A 20,866-nucleotide genomic window follows, 5' to 3' on the forward strand; every position below is an offset into this window, starting at 1 on the left:
TCTGGCATCACTTCCGCTTCTGGGCGTCCCCGGCGCTCACCAGCCACTTCCGCTTCCGGATATCGCTGACAACCACCCAGCACGGCCATTTCCGCTTGTGGGCGTCGTCAGCGCCTTTCCGCCACCTGCTGGCGGGAGAGCGAGCTGCGGCTGGGCGCGGCGCGCATGCGTGGCCCCAGCTGACGCTCCACCATTGTTGCGGCAAAGGGGCTGTGTTGTCTGAGTGGGGGAGGCGGTGGTACAGTAGTATTGTCACTGAACTAGTTACACCAGATTTGGGGACTGAGGTTCGAATCCTGTCACTGCAGATGGTGAAATTTGGCTTCAATGAAAAAATCTGGAATTAGAAGTGACTGTGACCATGAATAAAAACTTCACTGATGACCATTGTTGTAAAAATCAATCTGGTTCATGAATGTCCCCTTTGGGAAGGAAATCTGCTGTCCTCACACATTCTAGCCTGTATGTGACACCCAGACCTCTTCATGTAATGGGCAATAAACACTGTGATACCCACATCTCAAGCACATTTTTAAAAAGTAGGTCTTAGTCACAAACCTGACTGTTATGAATAGCGATGAGGACTGTCAGACTACAGCAGGATTTAGATCATTTGGAGACTTGGACGGAGAGACGGCAGATCCGGACAAATGTGAGGTCATGCATTTTGGAAGGTCTAATGCAGGTAGGGAATATACAGTAGAACCCTCAAGAGTATTGAAAGTCAGAGAGATCTTGGTGTACAGGTCCACAGGTCACTGAAAGGGGCAACGCAGGTGGAGAAGGTAGTCAAGAAGGCATATGGCATGCTTGCCGTCATTGGCCGGGACATTGAGTATAAGAATTGGCAAATCATGTTAGTTAGGCCACACTTGGAGTATAGTGTTCAATTCTGGTCGCCACACTACCAGAAGGACGTGGAGGCTTTGGAGAGGGTGCAAAAGAGATTTACCAGGATGGTGCCTGGTATGGAGGGCATTAGCTATGGGGAGCGGTTGAATAAACTCAGTTTGTTCTCACTGGAATGACGGAGGTTGAAGGGTGGCCTGATAGAGGTCTACAAAATTGAGGGGTATAGACAGAGTGGATCGTCAGAGGCTTTTCCCCAGGGTAGAGGGGTCAGTTACTAGGGGGCATAGTTTAAGGTGCGAGGGGCAAGGTTTAGAGTAGATGTACTCAATACCGGAGCCCTGCAAGGCTGCGTACTTAGCCCCCTACTCTACTCCCTGCACACACACGACTGCGTGGCAAAACTTGGTTCCAACTCCATCTACAAGTTTGCTGACAATACGACCATAGTGGGCCGGATCTCGAATAACGACGAGTCAGAATACAGGAGGGAGATGGAGAACCTAGTGGAGTGGTGTAACAACAACAATCTCTCCCTCAATGCCAGCAAAACTAAAGAGCTGGTCATTGACTTCAGGAAGCAAAGTACTGTACACACCATTGTCAGCATCAACGGGGCCAAGGTGGAGATGGTTGGCAGTTTCAAATTCCTAGGGGTGCACATCACCAAAAATCTGTGCTGGTCCACTCACGTCGACGCTATCACCAAGAAAGCACAGCAGCGCCTATACTTCCTCAGGAAACTAAGGAAATTCGGCATGTCCACATTAACCCTTACCAACTTTTACAGATGCACTATAGAAAGCATCCTATCGGGCTGCATCACAGCCTGGTATGGCAACTGCTCGGCCCAGGACCGCTAACTCTTCCCTGTCTGGAGATGCTGGCAAACCTGCTGGGTTCTCCCAGAATTTTCTGTTTCTGTATCACAAAGTACATTATCTGGTCGTTATCCCATTGCTGTTTGTGGATGCTTGCTGGGCACAATTTGGTGGCATTTCCTATATTACAGAAACTACAGTTCAAATAAATAACGTATTGGTTACATAGAGCCATGGAATGTCCTGAATCTGTGAACAGCGTTCCATAAATGTAAGTTTATAAAAAATCAATCTTTTGAAAAATAATTTAGTGTACCCAATTCATTTTTTCCAATTAAGGGGCAATTTAGAGCCGGGATCGAACCTGGGACCTCTGCGCCGTGAGGCAGCAGTGATAACCAATGCGCCACCATGCTGCCCTTAAAAAATCTATCTTGCTGTTGGTGGACTCCAGCCAGCTGTTTTCTGAGGTTAGCGAAACGTTAGTCGTGGTTCCTGTTCCTGATTGTGCTTCAGGAAATATTCCTGACACCTGCCTGCTTCCAGACGCTCCGTAGGGAGGGGGGAACTCAGCTGTGGTGCTCCCTCCCGTGCTCATTGTCCGTCGGTATCACCTGAACGTGCGTATTGTGGGAGGGGCAGTTACAGGTGGACGAGACCCGCTCTTGCAGAGGGGGTACCCCCCCAGGGGTCTTTGCCTTGAAGAGAGGGAAGAGCGTGCGACCCTGCTGTAATAGAACATTGCAAATGCGGAGCAGGTTCGGTGTCAGCATCGGAAAGTTTAAGGGCACCTTACCCAAAATATTCTCTTCCCCTTTCCAATGTTGACCAAACTTTGCGTTTCTAGCATTTTGACTCTGACTTTAATGAACCCGAATCTTGTACCTCTTTTCAAAAAGGATTCTCGGTAACCACGGTAGCAATGCAAACCTGCGACTGTGTGTTTACCTCACAGATCTCCAAATGAGGTCCCCTGACTCGAGCAGGTTTGACAGGGGAACCCGGGGATTTTGTAGAGATGTGACATGTCAATGTTTACTGACTTAATGATATCTGACTGCCTTCCGATGCATTCCTCCGAGAGTTGGGACAGGGATGTCTCGGAAGAACACCTCCACAAGAGTTTACCACCAGCTGCTCAACTTGGAATTTCAATAAGTCAACCTTTGCCGGAATGAAGACTTTAAAGTAAGTTTGAGATATTTCTGAGAAGTATTTTTGAATGCCTAATTGCAAGGGGTTGGAGAAATTGTCAATCTGAGCGGGTTGGGTTTCAGACCTAGTCTGTATCACGGGCAAATTTTCCCCAGCCCTCGGGAGGCGGGCTTGAGGTTGGGGAGGAAACCCACCCCGACACGGGGAGAACGCGCAGACTCCGCATAGACAGTCACCCGAGGAATCAAACCCGGGTCCCTGGTGCTGTGAGACAGCAGTGCTAACCACTGCGCTACCGTGATCATGACGAGATAGTCATCTTCTTTTTGGTGTTTAGGGATAAATTTTGACCCAGGTGATGCGAACATCAATTCACACGAGACAGAGAGTTGAAGTGAACAGTGGTTTTAATCAGCTAGAACTGTGCCTGCCTGCGACTGCTCTGTACTGAGTGCCGCCTACAGGGCAGCAGATCTATATACCTCCCCCGAGGGGGCGGAGCCCACAAGGGCACAAACATGATACAATGCGATGTAATGAAATACAATGGTCCATAGGGGGAACCCACAAGGGCATCAACCTCGTACAATGCAACACAGTGGTGAATGGTTGCCGTAATACATTCACCACACCAGGCCACTGGGGAGAACTGACCAGACATGTGGCCTCCACAAGGGAACTAAAGTGGACCTGTTAAAGAAATCTTCATTGAAAATCTTCCTCACTAACAGGAGCGACCAGAGGAAAAACCTTCTCCCCGATTGCTCAGTGGGGGAATTAATGTCGACAACAGCCACTAGGTGGAAGCAATCTTATAACTTTTACAATTATTTTAGAATTATATTTATCTTTAAAACAATGAATAGTTATAACCCAACAAAGAGGACAAAAGTAATTTGTTATTAAACATTTTGTTGGGTGGGATTTTTTAAATCAGAAATCAAAGGATTTCTTTGAGACAGGAAAGTTAACATTGAGGGTTAGATTGCCCACACAACTTCAACATTATTTCTTTTGCTCTAATATAAAGATCTTTCCACAGGAGAATTATGAAACAAAATTGAATCCACCACACCAGGAGGTAGTTGGCCACAACCAAAAACCTGGTCAAAGAGGTGGAGAAGGCCTTCAAGAAGGCAAGCAAGAGGGAATCCCAGAATTCCGGGCCAGGCAGCTGAAGACACGGCCGCTAATGGTGTGCGGTCATCTGCATTTGCACGTTAATGTATGGGATAATCCATATGGCCTCCCACCAGCAGGTGGCGATAGAGATACACCATGTGGCACCAGAAATACAGCAGGTGGTAGTAAGTTGTACTCGAGGACAGTCGCATTAGAGTTCCAGGAGAGTTCAATTATTCGTTACCATCTGTATGATAGTTCATCAGTTATCTTTCCACGTGCTCACTTTGTCAATAAACAATATTAGGAGTCCAAGAACTAGATCTCCTGTGTGTATCTCTATCACGGCCACAACACAGAACATAACAATGGTGGACTAATTAAAATAAGGGATGCTCAAGAGGCCAGAAATTGAAGAACGCAGATATCTGAGAAAGTGCGTGGCTGGAAAGGATTATTGAGATCGGGAGGGGAGAGGTCATCGAGCGATTTGAAAAGAAGGATGCGCATTTTCAAATTTAAAAGCTGCTTATGTGGGACTCAGTGTTGTTCAGCGAGCAGACGGCTGAATCGGGCAATGGGGCCTCGAGGCGAGTTAGGATATGTGAAGCAGCGTTTTGAATGTGTTTCAAATTAAATAGGGCGATCAAGAGAGCATTGGAATAGTCAAGTCAAGGCTTGGGCAAGATTGGCAGCAGCAGTTGAGCTGACGTGGGGGGGGGGGGGGGGGGGGGGGGCGATGTTATGGGGGTAGAGGTCGGGAAGACTCAGAGCGACCATGTGGCCAGAAGCTCAGCTCAGAGTAAAGTCCAACATGGAGGCTGTGTAGAGTTTGGTTCAATCTTAGCTAGTTGCCCGGGAGGGGGGGGAGGGGGTCAATGCTTGACGAATGAAGATCGTTTCAATTCTTTATCGTGCTGTGCTGATCCCCATGTGTCACCCGCGCTCCATCCATGGCAGGATGTCAAAGCCTGGCCAGTGGGCTCCAGTCAGAAACCCACACATTGGAGTGGATTTTATGGTGGGTGGGAGGGGGGCATATACAGCTCACCAACCCCCTCAGCAGAAAAGTCAGTCAGCAAAGTACCAACTTTAAAAACAACAGCGATAACACACTGGGGATAGCTTTGTGAAATTGTTCCTTCAGGCCAGGAAGTCCCACTATTGAGAGCTACTGGCTTTATTGTTATGTGGGAGGGGTTTAGACGAGTTTGGGGATCTTCTAGTGACCCAAAGGTAGGTTGTGCAAGTGCATTGTCTTTTTAACCACAGGAGGTAAGAGCTTCTGCTCTCTTCAAGATCTCTCTTACTTCGCAGTCATATGACTGCAGTGATCTTTACATGGGTTTGTACATAAGGGGTTAATGGGAAATTGAAAGATCACTAGGGGGCAGCACTGGCGGGTATAAAAGCCAGACGCAAGCGGCTCTCTGCCTCGCTTGTTGATTAGACTGTGACGAGAGCAGGAGCATAGATCTAGCTCAGGGCTACTAGTGTGGTCAGATATAGCTACTGTATATAAACCTTGTAACCCCACTCCTGGTACCATCTTTAGTTACCTTACTGTAGTGTGTATGGTAGCACTACTGCATGTAACATGCGTTACTCAATCCAGTTGTGGCAGAGGCTTTCTGTACCTTGATGAAGAAGGCTCGAAGTCGTCCAGAGATATTGAAAGGTTTATTGAGTAACAGAACGTAACAACTGCGTGAGTTCTTACTTTAAGATCAATACCAGTAGAAAGGTCACAAGGTTTATATACAGTAGCTATGTCTGACCACACTAGTAGCCCTGAGCTAGGTCAATGCTCCTGCTCTCATCACAGTCTAAACACCAAGAGAGGCTTGGAGCCGCTTGCGTCTGGCTTTTATACCCGCCAGTGCTGCCCCCTAGTGATCCTTCAACCCTTTATGTACATACCCATGTAAAGATCACTGACATCATTGTTACATCAGCATCAGCTGTGTTTATGACGCTAACCCTTCACTCTATTCACTCTACAGCGTCCTCCAAGTTTTTCAGCCCTATTGTATTTACATCCTCCCACCCCCACCAAAGTGTCAGACTTTGGCAGCACGGTGGCACAGTGGTTAGCACTGCTGCCTCACAGCACCAGGGACCCGGGTTCAATTCTGATCTTGGGTGACTGTCTATGCAGAGTCTGCATGTTCTTCCCGTGCCTACGTGGGCTTCCCCCGGGTGCTCCGGTTTCTTCCCACAGTCTAAAGGTGTGCAGGTTAGGCAGATTGGCCAGGCTAACTTGCCCCTTGGTGTCCAAAGATGTGTAGTTTAGGTGGGGTAATGGGGATAGGGCGGAGGGGGGGTGTGGGTGGTGTATTCTATCCGAGGGTCGGTGCAGAGCCAATGGGCCGAATGGCCTCCTTCTGCACTGTAGGGGTTCTATGATTCTATGATTCACAGAGTTAGTCTCGGATGTGCCTTGACCAATTTCCCTGATCTCATTGTGATTTACTTTTGAGGTCAAGGATATTCCGTACTCTCCCTTCTGTTGGTGAGAATGATCTTCTCCTGGATAGTTGTGGAGCTTGTAGTAAGTCTTCTCAATCAGTATCTGATACTCTGGTCTGTCTCAATCCTGTACAATCTTAGTTGTGGAACCGTTGTCAGTGATGGTGCCTTCCTCCTGTTGGCTTCAGATCCAGACTCTCTCCCTGGGTTTTAGCACTGGTAACACAGGTGTTCCACGCCTGTGATTAAAGTCCCGAGCCTCGTCGTCTCTCTGTTCTTTCTCACACTGTTTAGCCCTCTCGTGGTCATTCTGGTGACGTTGGATCTGAGTTTTTGTGTCAGAGATGGAAGCTGCATTCTCAATCTCCTATCGATTAGTAACTCTGATGGTCAGAAGCCATTCTATAGAGGCGAGGATCGATAACTCAGAAGAGTTCGGTCTTCAGGGTCTTCGTTTTTCTTCAATACGTCCTAATGTTTTGTACTCCCCCTTTAAATGAAAATGAAAATGAAAATCGCTTATTGTCACGAGTAGGCTTCAATGAAGTTACTGTGAAAAGCCCCTAGTCGCCACATTCCGGCACCTGTTCGAGGAGGCTGGTACGGGAATTGAACCTTGCTGCTGGCCTGCCTTGGTCTGCTTTAAAAGCCAGCGATTTAGGCCAGTGTGCTAAACCAGCCCCTCTCCATTTATCCTCTCCATTTACTTGAGGATAGCGAGCTGAACTGGTTACATGAACAAAGCCATAATCATTCACCACCATTAGGTGCCTGATGGCTGTCACAGACACGATAGGCTGAAGGGCCTCTTTCCGTGCTGTAAAACTTTTGTGGGCGGGATTCTCTGTTGCCCGTCGCCGAAATCGTAATCGGCGATCGGGCAGAGAATTGATTCTGACACCGGAATTGTGGCTGGTGCGGATTTGGCACTGGTTTGCGGATCTCTGCCCCCTCCAAACCAGCGTGATGCACTAACAATTACCACAAAGACGGGAGTAGTGGAGTAATCGAGGCTTTATTGAGCAAAGATGTTGTGCCTCCTGTAGCTGGAACCAGAATGGCTGCAGCACCGGTGAGCACACACATTTATACTCCGCCTACTGGGCGGAGCCAGTAGCCAGGGATTTACCCATGTACTTCTAGTATATGTGTCTTACCGTACTACATCTAATATACATCTAATACAGTTAGTGGTGACGACCACATTCGCCCCCTGTTAAAAAAAGAGTCCGACGGGGGTGGTGGAAAAAAGATTTACAAGTTCAGTCTGTCGGGGCCCTTGACCCTCCTCTGCGATCGCCTCAGTCCTGGTGGTGATGTGGGCGCCGACTTGGTCGACCCGTGACTCCGGGAGCGTGTGGTCCTCGTCTTGGTCACCCCTGAGTGGAACCAGTGGGAGGACGGATCCTCCTGGGGCGGGGGCTGCAGTGACGTTCGCTGGGGGGAGGGTGAGTGGAGCAGGGGTGAATGAGGCAACCGGAGGCGTGTCGGGTCGGGGGCCGTGGGTGGGGATCCAGCAGGTGCCAGGTCCCGGAGGGAGACTGTGTACTGGTGCCCATCGGGATGTGCCATGTAGGCGTACTGTGGGTTTGTGTGTAGGAGGTGGACCCTTTCGGCCAAAGGGTCGACTTATGGGTCCGCACATGCTTGCGAAGGAGGATGGGTCCAGGGACTGTCAGCCATGTTGGGAGCGAGACCCCGGAGGTGGACTTCCTGGCGAAGGCAAAGAGACGTTCATGGGGGGGTTCGTTAGCCGCGGGGCAGAGGAGCGATCGGATGGAGTGGAGCGCGTCGGGGAGGACCTCCTGCCAGCGGGAGACCGGGAGATTTTCAGACCGCAGGGCCAGCGGACGGCCTTCCAGACCGTCCCGCTCTCCCTCTCCACCTGCCCGTTTCCCCGGGAGTTGTAGCTGGTCATCCTGCTCGAGGCAATGCCCTTGCTGAGCAGGAACTGACGCAGCTCATTACTCATAAAGGAGGATCCCCGATCGCTGTGGACGTAGGTGGGGAAACCGAACAGAGTGAAGATACTGTGGAGGGCTTTAATGGCCGTGGCAGAAGTTATATCGGGGCATGGGATAGCGAAAGGGAACCGGGAGTACTCATCGACCACGTTCAGAATGTACGTGTTGCGGTCGGTGGAGGAGAGGGGCCCTTTGAAGTCCACGCTGAGGCGTTCGAAGGGGCGGGAGGCCTTCACCAGGCACGCACGGTCTGGCCGGTAGAAGTGCGGCTTGCACTCTGCGCAGACCTGGCAGTCTCTGGTGACGGTCCTGACCTCCTCAATGGAGTAGGGCAGGTTGCAGGCCTTGATGAAATGGAAGAACTGGGTGACCCCCGGGTGGCAAAGGCCATCATGGAGAGCCCGGAGTTGGTCCACTTGTGCGCTGGCACATGTACCGCGGGATAGGGCATTGGGAGGCTCGTTGAGCTTCCCGGGGCGATACAAAATCTCGTAATTATAGGTGGAGAGCTCAATCCTCCACCTCAAGATCTTATAATTTTTGATCTTGCCCCGCTGTGTATTATTGAACATGAAGGCAACTGACCGTTAGTCTGTGAGGAGAGTGAATCTCCTGCCGGCCAGGTAATGCCTCCAAAGCCGCACAGCTTCCACAATGGCTTGGGCCTCCTTTTCGACAGAGAAGTGCCGAGTTTCGGAGGCACGGAGGGTGCGGGAAAAGAAGGCCATGGGCCTGCCCGCCTGGTTGAGGGAGGCGGCCAGAGCTATGTCCGATGCATCGCTCTCGACCTGGAAGGGGAGGGACTCGTCGACCGCATGCATCGTGGCCTTGGCAATGTCTGCCTTGATGCAGTTGAAGGCCTGGCAGGCCTCAACCGTCAGGGAAAAAACTGTGGACTGAATGAGTGGGCGGGCCTTGTCCTCATAGTTAGGGACCCACTGGGCACAGTAGGAGAAAACCCCCAGGCATTGTTTCAGGGCCTTGGGGCAGTGGGGGAGGGGAAGTTCCATGAGGGGGCGCATGCGGTCGGGGTCGAGCCCTAGAACTCCATTTTCCACGACATAGCCAAGTATGGTGTGGTGAATGAGATTCACACGGTATTATAATCTGTATATATATGTGTCTATATTGTAAGTGCAGTTGCACTACCTGACCACCAGGGGGAGTAGCTCTGGGAGTAATCGAGAGTTTATACTGGGCTCCTCCCTTGGCTCCGCCCAGGACTCTTCCCCCTGGAGCTGCTGTATAAAGATCCGTGCCACAGGGTCAGCCAGCCAGTTCACCGAAAGTTAAACGGCTAACAGGCTGGCTCTGTTGTAAGTATATTAAAACCGCTATTCTAATCCTACAAGCACGTGTCCGTAGAATTGTTGGTTCCAACAATTTGATATACTTATGAAACAGTCGAAGTAAATCATGGAAGCAGCCCTCAAGCCCGGACGCCTAGAGCTTGACCCGCAGGATGCAGAGGCTAAGGAGATTTTTTCCCACTGGCTGAGATGTTTTAAGGCCTACCTGGCAGAAGCCAGCACCGCCGGAACAACGGGGGAACAAAAACTCAGCCTACTGCACGCGAGGGTAAGCCACAGAATCTCCACGCAGCTAAACCCGGCCGATTCTTACACCGCAGCGCTGGCAATATTGGACAAAATGTACGTTAGGCCCATTAACGAGGTTTATGCACGCCACGTGTTTACGACTCGGCATCAGCGGCCTACAGAAACGCTAGCTGAGTTTGTACGTGAACTGAACAATCTCTCTAATGACTGTAATTATCAGGCCGTTACCGCGGCTGAACATAGGGAGCTTGCTGTGCGGGACGTTTTCGTAGCGGGCCTTAGATCGAACTATGTGCGCCAAAGACTGCTAGAAAAGGGGGCCCAGGACTTAGACACTACTGTGGAGGCTGCTACCACTATGGAAGTCTCCTTCCGCAGCCTCACGTCGTTTCCCGCGGACCCCATGACCTCATCGTGGACTCCCGACCAACAATCCCCCCAGGCCTGTGCCGCACGGCCCCCCAGCTACCGCGCTGCCAAAGCCAGCTACTCAGCTGCCCCAGCCTGCCATTTCTGTGGCCAAAGCCAGCACCCGCGGCAGCACTGCCCAGCCCGATCCGCGACCTGCAGCAGCTGCGGGAAGAAAGGCCACTATGCCAGAGTGTGCCTCGCGAAAAGGGCCCCAGTTTTTAACTCCCCAGTAGGGAGAACAAATCGCTCCCAACACCAGCAGGCCCGCGGGGCCCGAAACGCTGCGGCCTACTCCGCCCCCTCCCGCCACGTGCAATCCATGGGGGCCGCCATCTTGGCAAACCCCCACCATGCGGCCGGCCACGTGCGACTCATGGGGGCCGCCATCTTCCTCGCCGCTCACCACGTGCAATCCACGGGCCCCATCTGCATCTCCATGCTCAGAAAGCTCATCTGAAGACTACGACTTCCCCGGGCACCCATCACACGGCCCGCAACACAGCGCAGCGATCCTGCATCAAGCTCGCCAGAACGTACCGGCATCTACTCGACCGGACGCCCACTCGGAAGACTACGACCTTCCCGGGCACTCATCACGCGGCCCGCAACTCAACGCGGTCACCCAAGATCAATCCCACCCCAAGCACCTACGAAGTTCGATGGCGGAGGTCCAGATCAACGGGTACAGCACGCAATGCCTCTTTGACTCCGGGAGCACCGAGAGCTTTAAACACCCAGAGCTGGTAAGACGCTGTTCGCTTCCTATTTTTCCTGTGAGCCAAACTATTGCCCTCGCTTCGGGCTCCCACTCAGTCCAAATCCAAGGACGCACCATCGCTACGCTCACAATTCGAGGCGCTAGTTATTCAAAATTTAAACTTTATGTCCTGCCTGACCTCTGCGCGCCACTATTATTAGGCCTGGATTTCCAGTGCAACCTCAAGAGCCTCACCCTCAGCTTCGGCGGGTCCCTGCCCCCACTCACTATCTGCAGCCTAGCCATGCTGCGCATCTCCCCCTCCTCTCTTCGCCAATCTCACTCCAGATTGCAAACCAGTAGCTACTCGCAGCAGGCGATACAGCCTACAGGATAGGGTTTTTATCCGATCGGAGGTCCGACGGCTGCTCAGTGAGGGGATCATAGAGGCCAGTAATAGTTCCTGGAGAGCTCAGGTGGTGGTCGTCAAGACCGGGGAAAAACTTTGCATGGTTGTCGATTATAGCCAGATCATAAATCGCTTTACGCTTCTAGACGCGTATCCCCTCCCCAGGATTGCAGACATGGTAAACCAGATCGCCCAATATCGGCTATTTTCCACGGTGGATCTGAAGTCTGCACACCACCAGCTCCCAATCCGCCCGGAGGACCGCCACTACACGGCGTTCGAGGCCGATGGTCGCCTCTTCCGTTTCCTCCGGGTTCCCTTTCGGCGTCACTAATGGGGTTTCGGTGTTCCAACGATCAATGGACCGAATGGTAGACCAGTACGGGCTGCGGGCCACGTTTCCATATCTGGACAATGTTACCATCTGCGGCTATGACCAGCAGGAACACGACGCCAACCTCCACCGTTTTCTCCAGACGGCACAGAAATTAAACCTCACAACGTTTTCCGCACAAACAGACTGGCCATCCTCGGCTACGTCGTGGAGAACGGAGTCCTGGGCCCAGACCCGGACCGCATGCGCCCCCTCTTAGAACTCCCCCTCCCTCATTGCCCCAAGGCCCTCAAACGGTGCTTGGGATTCTTTTCATACTACGCCCAGTGGGTCCCCCAATATGCGGACAAAGCCCGCCCACTCTTCAAGGCCACACGATTTCCCCTGTCTGCTGAGGCGCGCCAGGCCTTCAGCTGTATCAAGGAGGACATCGCCAAAGCAGCCATGCGGGCGGTGGATGAATCCACTCCCTTCAGGTTGAGAGCGACGCCTCAGAGGTAGCTCTAGCAGCCACTTTAAATCAGGCATGGAGGAACTTCAGAACTCCGACACTCCTCTGTCGAGAAGGAAGCGCAAGCCATCGTGGAGGCTGTTCGTCACTGGAGGCACTTCCTCGCAGGTAGGAGGTTCACCCTCATCACCGACCAACGATCGGTTGCCTTCATGTTTGACAACTCACAAAGGGGCAAAATAAAAAATGATAAAATCCTTCGGTGGAGGATCAAACTCTCCACCTATAGTTAGGATATTAAATATCGACCGAGGAAGCTCAACGAGCCCTCGGATGCCCTATCCCGCGGGACATGCGCCAGCGCGCAGATCAGCCTTCTGAAAGCCATCCACGATGACCTCTGCCATCCAGGGGTCACCCGGCTCGCCCACTACATCAGAGCCCGAAACCTGCCTTTCTCCAACGAGGAGGTAAAAGCGGTCACCAGGGACTGCCCGATCTGTGCAGAGTGCAAACCGCACTTCTATAGACCACCTGGTCAAGGCTTCTAGGCCCTTTGAACGCCTTGCGATCGATTTCAAAGGGCCACTCCCCTCCACTAACAAGAACATTTATTTCCTCAACATCATCGACGAGTTCTCCCGATTCCCTTTTGCCATTCCGTGCCCCGACATGACCTCCCACACAGTCATTAGGGCCCTGCATAGTGTCTTCACCCTGTTCGGTTTCCCCAGCTACGTGCACAGCGACCGGGGTCCGTCCTTTATGAGCGCCGAGCTGCGTCAGTACCTGCTCGACAAAGGCATCGCCTCGAGCAGGACTACCAGCTAGAACCCCAGGAGGAACGGGCAGGTGGAGAGGGAGAACGCGACGGTCTGGAAGACCGTCCTACTGACCCTTCGGTCTAGAAAACTCCAAGTCTCCCAATGGCAAGAAGTCCTCCCAGACGCGCTCCACACAATCAGATCCCTCCTCTGTACAGCTACAAATCAAACCCCTCACGAGCGGCTCTTCATTTTTTCTAGGGGCACTACCACAGGGGTCTCACTTCCAGCGTGGCTGAGGACACCAGGCCCGGTTCTCCTGAGGAAGCACGTCAGGGGGCACAAAACTGACCCCCTTGTTGAAAAGGTGCGCCTCCTCCATTCCAACCCCCAGTACGCATTCGTGGAGTTCCCGGAAGGTCGCCAGGACACAGTATCCCTTCGGGACCTGGCACCCGCTGGATCCAGCCCCCCCCACCACCCCCACTGAGGAACCCCTTACCCCATTCCCTATGCTGCCGCCCCCTCGCGCTCCCGATTCCGCAAGCTTACCCCACCTGTTCCACGCGCCAGCATCAGCCCGCCCCCAGCGCCCCCAGTCTCCGGTCGAGCCAGGGGTGTATGAAGTTTGGACGAGACCCGCCACGGAGTCTGCCATCGTACCCCAGCTCTCAACACCCACCCAGCCACCGCAAGAGGCTGCAACCCCGGTGCTCCGCAGATCGAAACGAACAATTTGTCCACCGGACAGACTAACTCTGTGAGCCACCACCCCTGCCGGACTCGATTTTTTTCACAGGGGGTGAATGTGGTGAACGAGATTCACACGGTATTATAATCTGTATATATATGTATCAATATTGTAAGTGCAGTTGCACTACCTGACCACCAGGGGGAGTAGCTCTGGGAGTACTCGAGAGTTTGTACTGGGCTCCTCCCTTGGCTCCGCCCAGGACTCCTCCCCCTGGAGCTGCTGTATACAGATCCGTGCCACATGGTCAGCCAGCCAGTTCACCAAAAGTTCAACGGCTAACAGGCTGGCTCTGTTGTAAGTATATTAAAACCGCTATTCTAATCCTACAAGCATGTGTCCGTAGAATTGTTGGTTTCAACAGATGGCTAAGCGGTTGGTGCGGAACACGCATTTCTCCTTATTGTACGTGAGATTAAGGAGCTTGGTGGTCTGGAGAAATTTTAGGAGGTTAGCGTCGTGGTCCTGCTGATCGTGGCCGCAGATGGTGACATTGTCTAGGTACGGGAAGGTGGTCCGCTGTCCGTACCGGTCAACCATTCGGTCCATCTCACATTGGAAGACCGAGACCCCATTAGTGACGCTGAAGGGAACCCTAAGGAAGGGATAAAGGCGGCCATCTGCTTCGAACGCAGTGTATTGGCGGTCCTCCGGGCGGATGGGGGCTGGTGGTAGGCGGACTTCAGGTCCACTGTGGAAAAGACCCGATACTACGCAATCTGATTGACCATGTCAGATATGAGTGGGAGGGGGTACACGTCGAGCTGCATGTACCGATTGATGGTCTGACTGTAGTCAATGACCATCCTCTGCTTCTCCCCAGTCTTTACTACTACCACTTGGGCTCTTCAGGGGCTGTTGCTGGCCTCAATGATACCCTCCCGCAGAAGCCGTTGGACCTCCGACCTGATGAAGGTCCTGTCCTGGGCACTGTACCGTCTGCTCCTGGTGGTGACGGGTTTGCAATCCGGGATGAGGTTCGCAAACAAGGAAGGTGGATCGACCTTGAGGGTTGTGAGGCCGCATACGGTGAGGGGGGGACGGTAGGGGTCCGCCGAATTTTAATGTTAAGCTTTGGAGGTGGAACTGGAAGTCCAGGCCGAGTAACAGGGCAGCGCAGAGGTGGGGGAGGACGTGGAGCCGGAAGTTGCTAAACTCTACGCCTTGGATGGTGAGGGTCGCGATGCAGTACCCCTGGATTTCCACGGAATGGGATCCAGAGGCCAGGGAGATTTTCTGGGTAACGGGGAGTACCGTGAGGGAGCAGCGCCTTACCGTAGCGGGGTGGATGAAGCTCTCTGTGCTCCCGGAATCAAAAAGGCAGGACGTCTTGTGCCCATCGATTCTCACCGTTGTCGCGAGGTTGTGAGGCCGAGACTGCTCCAGGGTGATCGAGGCGAGCTGCGGCAGATGCTGGGAGGCCCGGGGATGGTCAGCGGTGGTGGAGGTAGCGGCAGGCGATGAACGGCCAAACGAGCTTCCAGACAGGCGGGGTCCTGAGGCACCCTCCAAAATGGTGACGAAGTTGGCGACGCCCATGGGGCGCACATGACGGGCGGCATTAAAGATGGCGGCGCCGACGGGCCGCACGTGGCATGTGGGGAAGAAGATGGCAGTGCCCATGGGCCGTGCGTGGCGTGCGGGGAAAAAGATGGCGGTGCCCACGGGCCGCATGTGGCTTGTGAGGAGGAAAATGGCGGCGCCCACGGGTTGCACGTGGGGGGTGTAGGAACGCTAGGTTGAGATACAGCAGCGTCCGACCGGGCCTGGCAAACAGAAACAAAGTGTCCCTTTTTTCCGCATCCGTTGCAGGTTGCGCTCCGCGCCGGGCAGCGCTGTCGGGGGTGTTTGTTCTGCCCGCAGAAATAGCATTTGCCCCCCCCCCCCCCCCCCCAGGGGTTGGCTGGCTGCCACGTGGCGCAGGCGTGCGGTGAGCTGGAGTCGGTCGTTGGTGGGGCCAACCGATGCCCATGAGGGTGCCGTGCGGTCGGGAACGTACAACTGGACGTTACGGGAGGCCATTGTTAACGAGTTCGCGAGCTGCCTGGTTCCCGCAAGATCAAGATCCCTCCAATAGGCGCTGCCGGACGTACACAGACCTCATGCCCATAACAAAGGCGTCTCGGATAAAAAGTTCTGTGTGCTGGACTGCTGAAACTGCCTGACAGTCACAGTTCCTCCCAAGGATGTGCAGGGCACAGGGCCGGCTCAAGGTACCGGCAACTCGGGCAGTCGCCCGGGGCGCCATCTGCTGGGGCACCGCGTAAAAGACTCGGGTCCCGCGCATGCGCAGTTGGGCCGGTGCCAACCAGCGCATGCGCGGTGGCCGCCCTCCCTCAGGCCGCCCCGCACAAACATGGCAGATGGATCCAGACTCGCCGGTGGTCACTCCGGCCCCCCCCCCTCCGGCCCGCCCCCCCACCCGGCCCCCCCCGGCCCCCCGCCCCCCCCTGGCCCCTCCACCCCAGCCCCGCCCCCCCCCGGCTCCGCCCCGGCCCCCCCCCCTCAGCCCCCCCCCGCCCCCCCCCCCCCGGCCCCCCCCCCCCCAGCCCCGCACCCCCGAAGGGCGCCGAAGTTCAGCTTGCCTGTGGCGCCAGCAACCCTAGGGCCGGCGCTGGCAGGGCACCCCAGAAATCGTCTAGGGACTCACCAGGGATTTGCTGTCTCATGGACAGGAGGTGCCTGGCATATAGTGGGTTGACTGGCCGAACGTAATGTCCCTTCAGGAGCTCCATTGCTTCGGATTTAGTGGCCGCATCCCGGATGAGAGGAAAAATGTCAGGGCTCACCCATGAATAAAGGACTTGGAGTTTCTGTGCGTCGGAGGGTTCCACAGCGGATGTTCGGAGATAGCTTTCGAAGCAGGCTAGCCAGTGGTCAAAAGCGGGCGTAGCATTGGCTGCTTGAGGGCTCAGCTGCAGGCGATCAGTCTTGATGCGAAGATCCATCATTTAAAAAATCTTTGCTCAATAAATTGATGCACTATTAATTACCACAAAGTAGTGGAATAATCGAGGCTTTATTGAGCAAAGATGATGTGCCTCCTGCAGCTGGAACCAGAATGGCTGCAGCACCGGCGAGCACACACATTTATACCCCGCCTACTGGGCGGAGCCAGCAGGCAGGGATTTACCCATGTACCTCTAGTAAATGTGTCTTACCGTAATACATATAATACAGCTAGTGGTGACAACCACACAGCGTCATTGTGACACGTGGTGCGCGCAGCCACAATGCCGTTGGTGCGTCATCGGCCGGCCCACCCGCAATGCTCCACTCCTGATGGGCCGAGTTCCCGACGGTGCCGGACACGTGTGATCCGAGCCGGCGTGCCGGCTATGGACTGTGTCCAGAACCGCCACACTCGGCCGGGATCCGAGCCACACAGCAGCCTGACTTGGAAATGTATCACCGCTCCTTCACTGTCACTGGGTCAAAATCCAGTGACACCTTCCCTAACAGCACTGTGGGTGTACCTACACCTCTGGGACTGCAGCTGTTCAAGAAGGCAGCTCACCACCACCTTCTCAAGGGCAATTAGAGGTGGGGAATAAATGCTGGCCTAGCCAGCGATGCCTACATCCGACTAAATGAATCTTAAAACGTGAAGAATATTAGAGAAAGAGGAACATTGAATCATAGTCACACGGGCAGCAAAGTGGCAGATGGAAGTTAATCCTGAAAAGTGTGAGGTGGTCCACTTGGAATAAGAAACGCGACAAGGAAGTATTCAATGAATGGCCTGACACTGGGAAGTTCCGAGGAACCAAGGGATCTTGGCGTGTTTGCTCATAGATCTCTGAAGGTACGAGGGCAGGTTAATCGGGACATAGATGACAAAAGTAGGGAGGTCATGGTGGAGTTGTGTAGAACTTTGTGAGGCCACAGCTGGAGTACTGTGTGCAATTCTGGTCGCCACATTATAGGAAGGATGTGATTGCACTGGAGGGGATAAATGGACGACCGCCGGGCGTACTGGGTATTTATACCTCGCCCTGGAGGCGGGGTTAACTCAGCCTCTCGACCAATCGGGGAGCCGTCACATGACTGGTCTCAACCAATCGGTCGAGAGGCACATGACCGACCAGGGCCAATGGTAAGCCGGTGTTCTGCACCAATGGCAGGTAGCTATGTTAATCATACCACCACATTTTACATCCCCCTGAGGGTGGATAGGGAGCAGCTGTTCCCCTTAGTTGAAGGGTCAGTCACGAGGGGACACAAGTTCAAGGTGAGGAGTAGGATGTTTCAGGGGGATGTGAGGATAAGCATTCTTACCCAGAGGGTGGGATTTGGTCAGCAGGTCAGGTCGGTGCTGACTCAATACGCTGAAGGACCCCTTCTGCACTGTATTCTGAGAATTGTTACACCGCAGAAAGAGGCCATTCGGCCTGTTAAGTCCATGCCAGCTTTCTGAGAGAGCAGTTTGGCCAATCCCACTCCCCTGGCCTCTTCCCCATTGCCCCGCAATTTCTTTCCCTTTCTGCTGCTTATCCAATATCACCCGACATTGAGGCTCATTACAGGGGTATTTCCAACGTGCTTTTCCAGCGTGCCCACCTCACCGTTCTTTGCAGTATTCACAGCAGTAGTGGGCAACGTGTGGCCTGGGGGCCTTATGCAGCCCACCCGGGTTCCAGGTGCCACCCACGAGACATTTTGTTCACCTGTTGCCACGCGCAGTGTTGCCACATTCCGCTGACTCCCCCTCCCCCCCCAATGTAATTTTTTTCTCCCAGCGTGACTGAAGTGATTCACATGTAAAGCGAGGGCAAGTGAAGTGAGAAGTGTGCTGATTGGTCACAACATTGACTGTGAGAGCCGTGCGCTCCCTCTGCGTCCCAAGTCGAAATGTTTCTTTTGTTTTTATTATTTAAAGTTGATGACAGTTCTATCAATATGCAAATGATTAAGTATTTTCCATAACTCATTATGAGTTATTCGGCGTGTATTAAATGGATTCAATCGTATTCCTGGAGTGATGGTTAGTGAACCAGCCCCATTTCAGTCTTGCGAGCCACTGAGATGAGGGACGGTCACTCAGGCTGCCCACTCACTGGCCTGGGTCGCCCATCACTGCTTACACCGATCTTTCTGCTGACATTACTTCGGACAAGAGCATTATTCCCGGATACGCTTCTCCAGAGAGAGAAAACCAATGACTGGGTTACAATTGTGACAACAATTTAAAATCACTTTATTGGCTGGGAGCCACTCTGGGACAACCGGTGGTCATCAACAATGATACACGACTTTCCTGAAAAGATTACCACACTGTGGTAAACCGCTGTATTGTATTGTATTGTACTGTTGTATTGCTACATGCCTGGGATTATCCCTGCTGGTTCTGAATCACTGTAGTATATAATATGTGTATTGTGGTAAACTGCCACTGTATTCTATTGTAGCGCTAACAATTATACTCAAAGACGAGGGACTAGTACAATAGAGGCTTTATTGCTGTGCGATGCTATTCCTCCATCTGCAACTGTAAACTAAGGTCTGAGTGACTCACACGCATAATTATACACACGTTCCCTGTGGGCCGAAATCTTACGTGTCCTCCAGTATGGGCAGGGGGACGAGGGATGGACCTGGTGGGGACGAATACGGGAGCGCCGGAGAAAAGGAGGTTGGCGCGGGGGGAAAAGGGGGCGTGGGCATGGGATCGGCACCTGAGGGAGCCAGGTCCCGGAGCGAAACTGTGTCCTGGCGCCCGTCGGGGAACTCCACATAGGCATACTGAGGGTTGGCGTGGAGAAGGCATACTTTGTCCACCAGGGGTTCCGCCTTGTGGTGCCGGACATGCCTACGGAGAATGACTGGGCCCGGAGTCACGAGCCACGTCAGAAGCGACACCCCGGATGTGGACTTCCTAGGGAAGGCAAAAACACGTTCATGGTGTGTACTGTTAGTTGCAGTGCACAGTAGCGACCGAATGGAATGGAGCGCGTCAGGGAGAACCTGCTGCCAGCGAGCGGCTGGGAGGTTCCTGGACCGTAGGGCCAGCTGGACGGCCCTCCATACCGTCCCGTTCTCCCTCACTACCTGCCCGTTTCCCTGGGGGTTGTAGCTGGTCGTCCTGCTGGAGGCGATACCCCTGCTGAGCAGGAAATGACGCAGCTCATCGCTCATGAATGAGGATCCCCTGTCACTGTGGATGTAGTCGGGGAAACCGAACAGGGCGAAAATGGAATCCAGGGCCTTGATGACGGTGGCAGACGTCATATCTGGGCATGGGATGGCGAATGGGAACCTAGAAAATTCATCGACCACACTAAGGATGTAGGTGTTGCGGTCGGTGGAGGGAAGGGGCCCTTTGAAGTCCACGCTGAGACGTTCAAAGGGGCGGGATGCTTTCACCAGGCGCGCGCGGTCTGGCCGGTAGAAGTGCGGCTTGCACTCCGCACAGACCTGGCAGTCTCTGGTGACTGTCCGTACTTCCTCGACGGAGCAGGGCAGATTGCGGGCTTTGATTAGATGGTACAAGCGAGTGACCCCCGGATGGCAAAGGCTCTCGTGCAAGGCACGGAGCTGGTTCACTTGTGCGCTGGCACATGTGAAAATGAAATGAAAATGAAAATCGCTTATTGTCACGAGTAGGCTTCAATGAAGTTACTGTGAAAAGCCCCTAGTCGCCACATTCCGGCGCCTGTCCGGGGAGGCTGGTACGGGAATCGAACCGTGCTGCTGGCCTGCTTGGTCTGCTTTAAAAGCCAGCGATTTAGCCTGGTGAGCTAAACCAGCCCCATGTACCTCGGGAGAGGACGTCTGGGGGCTCGTTGAGCTTGCCAGGGCGATACAAGATCTCGTAGTTAAAGGTGGAGAGCTCGATTCTCCACCACAAGATTTTGTCATTCTTGATCTTGCCCCGCTGCGTGTTGTTGAACATGAAGGCTACCGACCGTTGGTCAGTGAGGAGAGTGAATCTCCTGCCGGCCAGGTAATGCCTCCAGTGCCGCACCGCTTCAATGATTGCCTGGGCCTCCTTTTCAACTGAGGAATGTCGAATTACGGAGGCGTGGAGGGTGTGGAAAAAGAATGCCACGTCTGCCTGCCTGATTCAGCGTGGCGGCAAGGGCGACATCTGAAGTGTCACTTTCTACTTGG

Source organism: Scyliorhinus canicula, chromosome 4, assembly GCF_902713615.1.
Source record: "Scyliorhinus canicula chromosome 4, sScyCan1.1, whole genome shotgun sequence".
Taxonomy (NCBI): domain Eukaryota; kingdom Metazoa; phylum Chordata; class Chondrichthyes; order Carcharhiniformes; family Scyliorhinidae; genus Scyliorhinus; species Scyliorhinus canicula.